General features: G+C 35.6%; 1 long non-coding RNA gene across 1 annotated transcript in view; it reads left to right on the top strand.

The window, feature by feature from the left end:
* Positions 1–7,500, top strand: part of LOC118765110 — a 22,488-nt gene that overhangs the window by 2,387 nt on the left and 12,601 nt on the right. The window contains exon 1 of the long non-coding RNA XR_005000958.1: positions 1–893. This exon is cut by the window's left edge and continues 2,387 nt beyond it. This is a non-coding gene — a long non-coding RNA (uncharacterized LOC118765110). The remainder of the gene's footprint in view (positions 894–7,500) is intronic.

A 7,500-nucleotide genomic window follows, 5' to 3' on the forward strand; every position in this document is an offset into this window, starting at 1 on the left:
TCGCCCTATCTTCAAACGGAATGTGTTAAAGATCTCTTAAATAAAAAATGCTGAATCAAGTATAAAAAAATTCTATTTTGAAGTCCTGTTTCTGAAGACATATCCTGGAATAAAATTACCTAAGAGACCAAGAAGCCGACAACCAATTCTTTCTTCTTTTCTTGTTGAGAGAAGATAGCATTTTAATTAAGATAGTTTTTGTATATTTTTAACTTAGTTTCCCCGTAGAATTAAGCTAAGATATACCAATAGATTTTGAAGTATAAAAACAAATAACAAGAAAGATATCGAAGAAAGAGTACTGTTGACACTGAAATAAAATCTGGCTGCGTGCCACAACAACTTAAAATAACTCTGATTCACGTGTAGCTAAGACGAAAGTATCTGGCTGTAAAAGTGAAGGATGCAATTTAATAAATCGTTAAATATATGTTTAGCCGCAGCTAGGTAAATTATTGGTAGTTAGGAAATAGCCATTGCGCTGCTTGTATGTATGTTAATTTGTAATATCAGCGCTTGTGACACTAATGGTAGGGTAGAAGCAACAGGCGAGTTTGAAATAGCCAACTACTTATAAATTAGATGTTTTCTTTGTTTTTGATTTTTCCATGACATTTTCTAGTCATCTATCCCAACTCCCTATTAAATAAATATGATGTGCGTGCGTGCGCGCGCGCGCGCGCGTGTGTGTATATGTGTGTGTGTGTGTGTGTGTGTGTGTGTGTGTATGTGTGCGTGTATGTGTGCAGGCGTCCACATGTATACGCACGTGTGCGCATGCTGGTTGGTAAAACGTAAATGAATTCTCAACCTTATTTTCGAGATTGTTTCAGCTGAAAGAGAAGTCTGGTATTACGTGCCAACATCCCAAATCTATTAATGCATTTCAAGATGTATGTATGTATGTATGTATGTATGTATGTATGTATGTATGTATGTATGTATGTATGTATGTATGTATGTATGTATGTATGTATGTATGCATGCATGCATGCATGCATGCATGTATGTATGTATGTATGTATGTATGTTTGTTTTTGTGTGTGTGCATGTATATATATATGTCTGTGTGTATGTATGTATTTATGCCTGTGTATATATACATATATACATACATACATACTTACAGGTAGATAGACAGATAGATAGATAGACAGATAGATAGATAGACAAATAGATGGGAGGGTGGGTAGGTAGGTAGATAGATAGATAGATAAATCGATAGCTAGACATATAAAGCGATAGATAAATCGATCGATAGATAGATAGACAGATAGGTAGATTGCCAAGCTGTCTCTTGTCATCTTCCATTTGCAATGTCTTAGTATTAAGAAAAAGAAACACGGGTTTTGTAAACCAGCCAAGAGTCGGACTAAAAACGTACTTTACCATTGTTGTTACGTTGTTTTCCATGCTGATTTCAATTCTGGTCGAAGTTTACTTTGTCTTTCATAAAATAAGTACCAAGAGTATATTTTTACGTTGATTTAATCTGCAGAACCATATTGATCGAAAAGAGCAATATTGATTGCGCAGAGTTCTATGATGAAAGCCAATTCTAGCTATGAATACCCCGTTATATATATATATATATATATATATTATATATATATATTTATTACATAAATCACTGAAACTACGAATAATAAATCTTGTGGCCAAATAAAAGTAAAAAATAATAATAATAAAAAAAAAAACCCACTGTTTAATATTGCTAGAAATGTTATGCACGCAAATTCAAGGACAGACTTTTTTCGTCGAGGCAACACTAAAAATTGATGTTTCACATTAGCTCAATGTTGAAAATTGTAAGGAAGGAGGAGGAGGAAGAGGAGGAGTAGGAGGAGGAAACATAATTGATTGCATCATTCTTATCCCCATAAAAAAAAAGCTTTCTGAACAGAAATCATTTAACCAACTATGAGTCCACGAAGTAGCCTTTACATGATCACTGAACCTGCAAGAAATAGCGTCCAGATCTCCCTCATCGCACGTTGTCATTTTCTTTAAGGAGAGTACATATTTGATTCTGTAGTTCTAATTTCCACCCAAAACATAGTATGGTCGTACTTGGAATGTCTTTGGTCATAGATAGCTCCGCTCGATCAGTGTTGACCTGGGGCTAAACCTGCGACAACAGCAACAACAAGTTAACACGTAGCAAGTAGAGTTAATATCTGGCGGAAATGATCGCCGCTAACAGCAATATAAAATACCAGACAAATTGAGACAAAACTATAAATAGTCGTAAAACCAACTTCAATACAAGCCATTGAAATGGCTTCTACGCAGTTGTGCGACTCACGAGAAGCAGCCAAATCTACCAGACTTACAAAAAATTAATAAAATGTAAAAAAAAAAAAGAAAAAGAAAAGAAAATTAGCTCTAGGACCGATTTGATTGGCTGAAGCCTTCAAGGTGGCACCCTAAGCATTGGCTGCAGTCTTGCAAAACAAGAGACGAGTAAAAGAATTTTAAATAAGAATTTTTTCTACATATAAAACGTTTATTGTAAAGAACTGGTCAACTACTGGTTCGAGAAATATTTAGATTATACACGGTGTCTACGTCTCATTCTGAGTTTAGGCCGTCCACTTGAATCTACATAACTCAGTTCACATAGCATTGGGCCGGTGTTTTTTTTTTTTTATTCAAGAGAAGATAACTCTTCTCTCATCCTGTTGATGGCATGAAATTTGTGCTGAGCACAAGTTTCATGCTCTTAAAAACCTATTGTTAAACACAAATCTCCTGAGGTTTATTAACTTCACAAGGCTTATTAACCTCATGAAGCATAAGAACTCTGTAAAACTACTGAATATACTTAAATCTCATATGACCATGCAGGTGCAGTGACGTAACACGAGTGTGTGTGTGCTACTCGGGGCAGCTCCTGAGTGTGCCGCGTCTCCCCCATCCTTCCCCGCCGCGGTTTTCCAAGCGTATGCAGGCTGATACAGCACATTCAAAAAGTGGCACTCGCATAAAAGCGTCGCACGAGACAGACCGCCTTCCTACCCCTTGCCCCCTCTCCCTCTTCCCCCTCACACCTTCTCCCCTTCGATCCTTTGACCTCCCCCTGTCCCCTTACCCCCACCGCCCCCTTGCCCACCTCGCGTCCTTAACCCTTCGCCACTCTCCACCCTGCTAGGCTACCGATGCTGGTGTACCTATTCATTCACAGACACTACTTTCAATTTATGCAGTACAAACACAAAATAACTCCCACCACCTCAGGAGAGAGAAAGATCGAGACAGACAGACAGACAGAGAGAGAGAGAGAGAGAGAGAGAGAGACAAGCAGAGAAAACGCAGCTACTGGTGGCGTATGAACTCATGATCTTCCAACCAAGAGACTAGCACATTATATATCAAGAACTTTTTACTACGCCTCAACCACAAAAGCTAAAAAGAAAAAAATGTAAACTAATAAATTCAATTTCTGTAAACTTGTGTAATAAATTCTCTATGCTGTCTTTAATTTCAATATAATTACTAAGCATTCAGGAAGTTTTCCTTGTGTTGATGTATTGTGGTGTATTGATTGTGGCTCTGGTTTATTATGTTTTTTTTATACGATTTCTTTTATCTTTTACAACGAAAAAAATGTATTAATAAGTTCTAAACAATGCGAGAATATATTCTTTGATAAATGTTCCATGATGATCCACTTGTGAAGGGTGAGAAGTAACATCAAACATCTTGAATAATAAATGTTGTTACTGCATACACTTATGTGCCTTTCAGTATAAATGTGTTTGCATACACGCGTGTGTATGCGTGTATTATTATTATTATTATTATTATTATTATTATTATTATTATCATTATCATTATTATTATTATTATTATCATTATTATTATTATTATTATTAATCACGAATATATACACAAGCAAAAATATATATATACATAGAATGAGTGATCCTTTCTGCAAATGTATTCAATTGCGTTTCAATATAATTTCGTGTAAAACTACATGCATACGCTTAAAATGTAGCTTGCACATACATACATACATACATGCATACGTACATACATACATACATACATACATACATACATACATACATACATACATACATACATACATACATACATACATACATACATACATACATACATACATACATACGTACATACATACGTACATGCATGCATACACACTTGTAAAATCATTCACCAAATTGAGTATATATATATAAATTGATGTGTGTATATACATGTATAAATATGCATATATATAGGTGCATAATGCAAAATTATATACATTTATGTATATATAAATATATATATACATACATAATATATATATATATATATATATATATATATATATATAAATTGGTGTATGTACATGTATAAATATGCATACATATGGATGTATAATGTAAAAGTATATACATGTGTGTGGGGGGGGGTGTATGTGTGTGCACGCGCCTGTGTATGTGTGTGTAACTGTGATGTGATCCTTTCTGAAAATGCATTCAATTGTGTTTCAATATAATTTCATGTTTTAAGAGAATAATAAAAAAAGTGAAATAATAAATAAATAAATAAATATATAAACGAATAAATAAATGCATTTCAGGATAATATATTGAAATTGCAGTCTTAACATTTCTTTCATTCAGTTATTTGCAATGTTTCTTTGTGTATATATATATATATATATATACTTCTTATCAAACAGAGTGGAGCCGAATGTTTTCAGTATTGATACCAACGGATGAGGTGTTTATAGTGGAAAGGAGATATACCATGGCAACTAATATCAGGATAAGGGTTCAAATAAAAGAAAAGCTGCAAAGATTAGACGAAAATTCCTTCACAATGGTTTTTCTCTGTATCTCTTTCTCGAGTAATAATTTAATTCAATGTGCAAAGCGTTGTAGTGTAGCTGCAAATGTTTGGTGAACCAAAACTGATAGACATTTCATTTCATTTCATTTCATTTCTCTTTGGCTGTTAAAACTCTTCAGAAAGGCATGAGCATCCTATAATCTCATTTCTTATCATTTATAAATCTTGAAACCTTGAGCTGAAGCTATGGAGGAAAAAAAAAATCGATAATCTAAAGAAACGAAAATCCTTTGTTCTTTATAGAAATTGTGGCAATTTAGTTTATTCAAGCATCTAAAAGTACTTTTAAAAGAGAAGGCCTACATTTTCTTTGCAGCGATAAATGCTTTCTTCTCATATTTTCTAACGAAGAGAATAGTTTTTGGTCATTCCAGTTTTACATTTCAGTAAATTTAGTATGACCTAATAAAGGAGCATAAAAATGCATTAAATATCTCATTACTCTTTTACTCTTTTACTTGTTTCAGTCATTTGACTGCGGCCATGCTGAAGCACCGTCTTTAGTCGAGCAAATCGACCCCAGGACTTATTCTTTGTAAGCCTAGTACTTATTCTATAGGTCTCTTTTTGCCGAACCGCTAAGTTACGGAGACGTAAACACACCAGCATCGGTTCTCAAGCGATGTTGGGGGGAGGGGACAAACGCACACACACATATATATACATATACATATATACGACGGGCTTCTTTCAGTTTCCGTCTACCAAATCCACTCACAAGGCTTTGGTCGGCTCGATGCTATAGTAGAAGACACTTGCCCAAGGTGCCACGCAGTGGGACTGAACCTGAAACCATGTGTTTGGTTAGCAAGCTACTTACCACACAGCCACTCCTGCGCCTATGCAAAATATGCAAAAATTTTAATTACATTTACTGGGAAAAAGTAATTACAAAAATTAGGATTCAAATTAAATATAACTAGAGCATTACACACACACACACACACACACACACATACTTTCATGTTTGTAAAGTCAAAATGTTCAACAACTGAGAGTGGTCAGCAGCAAATGGAAAATGTACGTTTTTAAACTGAAAGGAATTATTCTGTAGAGGCAGGGTCAATGTAGAGATTAAGAGCTAGCAAGAGAGATAAAATGGAGAAAGCTTATCTATGGCCCTATAGTTGTCGATGAAGGCTAAGAAGGAGTGAGAGGCAGAAAGCAGATATACTTCTGTTCAAATTGGCAAAAGAAAGGGTAGTCACCTGATTAATCACTTGATTTGCCAAAATACTATATGGGGAAACGGTGAAACTAAAATGATATCTGCATAAGGTCTTTACGTAAGTACTTAAATTGCATGGAAAATATTAACCAATTAGAACCAATTTGAAACAGAGGTAACAATGACTAAATGATAGTGTAAAGATACTTATAGGAGTGGGCTATACAGATAGTGAGTTGGTCAAAGGACCAACGGAAAATAGCATGTAAGCATACGCACATGGAGGCACATGGCCTAGTGGTTAGAGCAGCGGTCGAGGGATCGCGGGTTCGAATCTCAGACCGGGCGATGTGTGTGTTTATGAGTGAAACACCTAATCTCCACGCGGCTCCGGCAGAAGGTAATGGCGAACTTCTGCTGACTCTTTCACCACAACTTTCTCTCACTCTTTCCTCCTGCATCTTGCAGCTCACTTGCGACGGACCGGCGTCCCGTCCAGGTGGGGAACCTATACGCCAAGGAAACCGGGAAAACGGCCCTTAAGGAAACAACAATACGCACGTGGAAGCCTGCTTGATATGTACACAAAATGGAAGTGTGTCTTCTTCGTGTGCACGCTCACTGAAAATGAGGCATGCATCTGTGTACATGAACGTGTACATTGCTAAAGGATTAGCACGATTGGTTATCATGCAAGTAAGTCTACAGAAGATTGCATGAGCCTTCGTACAAGTGATTCTGCAAGTGAGGTAAAACAAACAACAATATAGCATTTTGCGAAATTACATATATCGTGTGCTTTCGAATCACTACGTGCAGTAAATGAACGATGAGTTGAGACGAAAGTACAAATTGCAAGGCGCTGAAAGTAAGTTGCCTAATTAAATTGTCGCATGTATTGTGCTTGTATTCATGTTAATGGAATGTGTGTATGCGTGTAAAAATAAAATAAAATAAATATATTGAATACATAATAAATCAATCTGAGGGGAAAAGAAATACAGACAGAAAATTCTTAGTGGTGATTGACTAAGAAATATTCCTGTTTAAAACAGTTAAAAATTTGAGATCATTAATTACAATTTCAACAAAAAGAGAAAACATGATCTATCGCTATACTTGGAAGAATTATTGGAACATACAAACAGTCCAAGACATAGTTTGTTTACATAAACAAAGAATTACAGCTGTATTTTGACTGGTTTAGGAGTTTTTTTTTCCCCAATTCTGTAGAGAGATGATTGTATCACAGCTGTCATGTTTCTGTATTTCAAAAGTAGTTACATGGTGCAGGAAATGATAGTAACTGCCGTGCCAGTGATGGTCTATGTTCTTTACCACTGATAATTACTGTTATCGTTGCTGATTCCTTTTATTTTTGGCCCTTAACGAAACGGTAACAGAGGTGAAACGTGTAGCCTCTGACATTTTAGCGTGTGTAAGAAATGGATCCAAACTGTGGGAAACAG

The sequence above is a fragment of the Octopus sinensis genome, linkage group LG10, assembly GCF_006345805.1.
Source record: "Octopus sinensis linkage group LG10, ASM634580v1, whole genome shotgun sequence".
Lineage (NCBI taxonomy): Eukaryota > Metazoa > Mollusca > Cephalopoda > Octopoda > Octopodidae > Octopus > Octopus sinensis.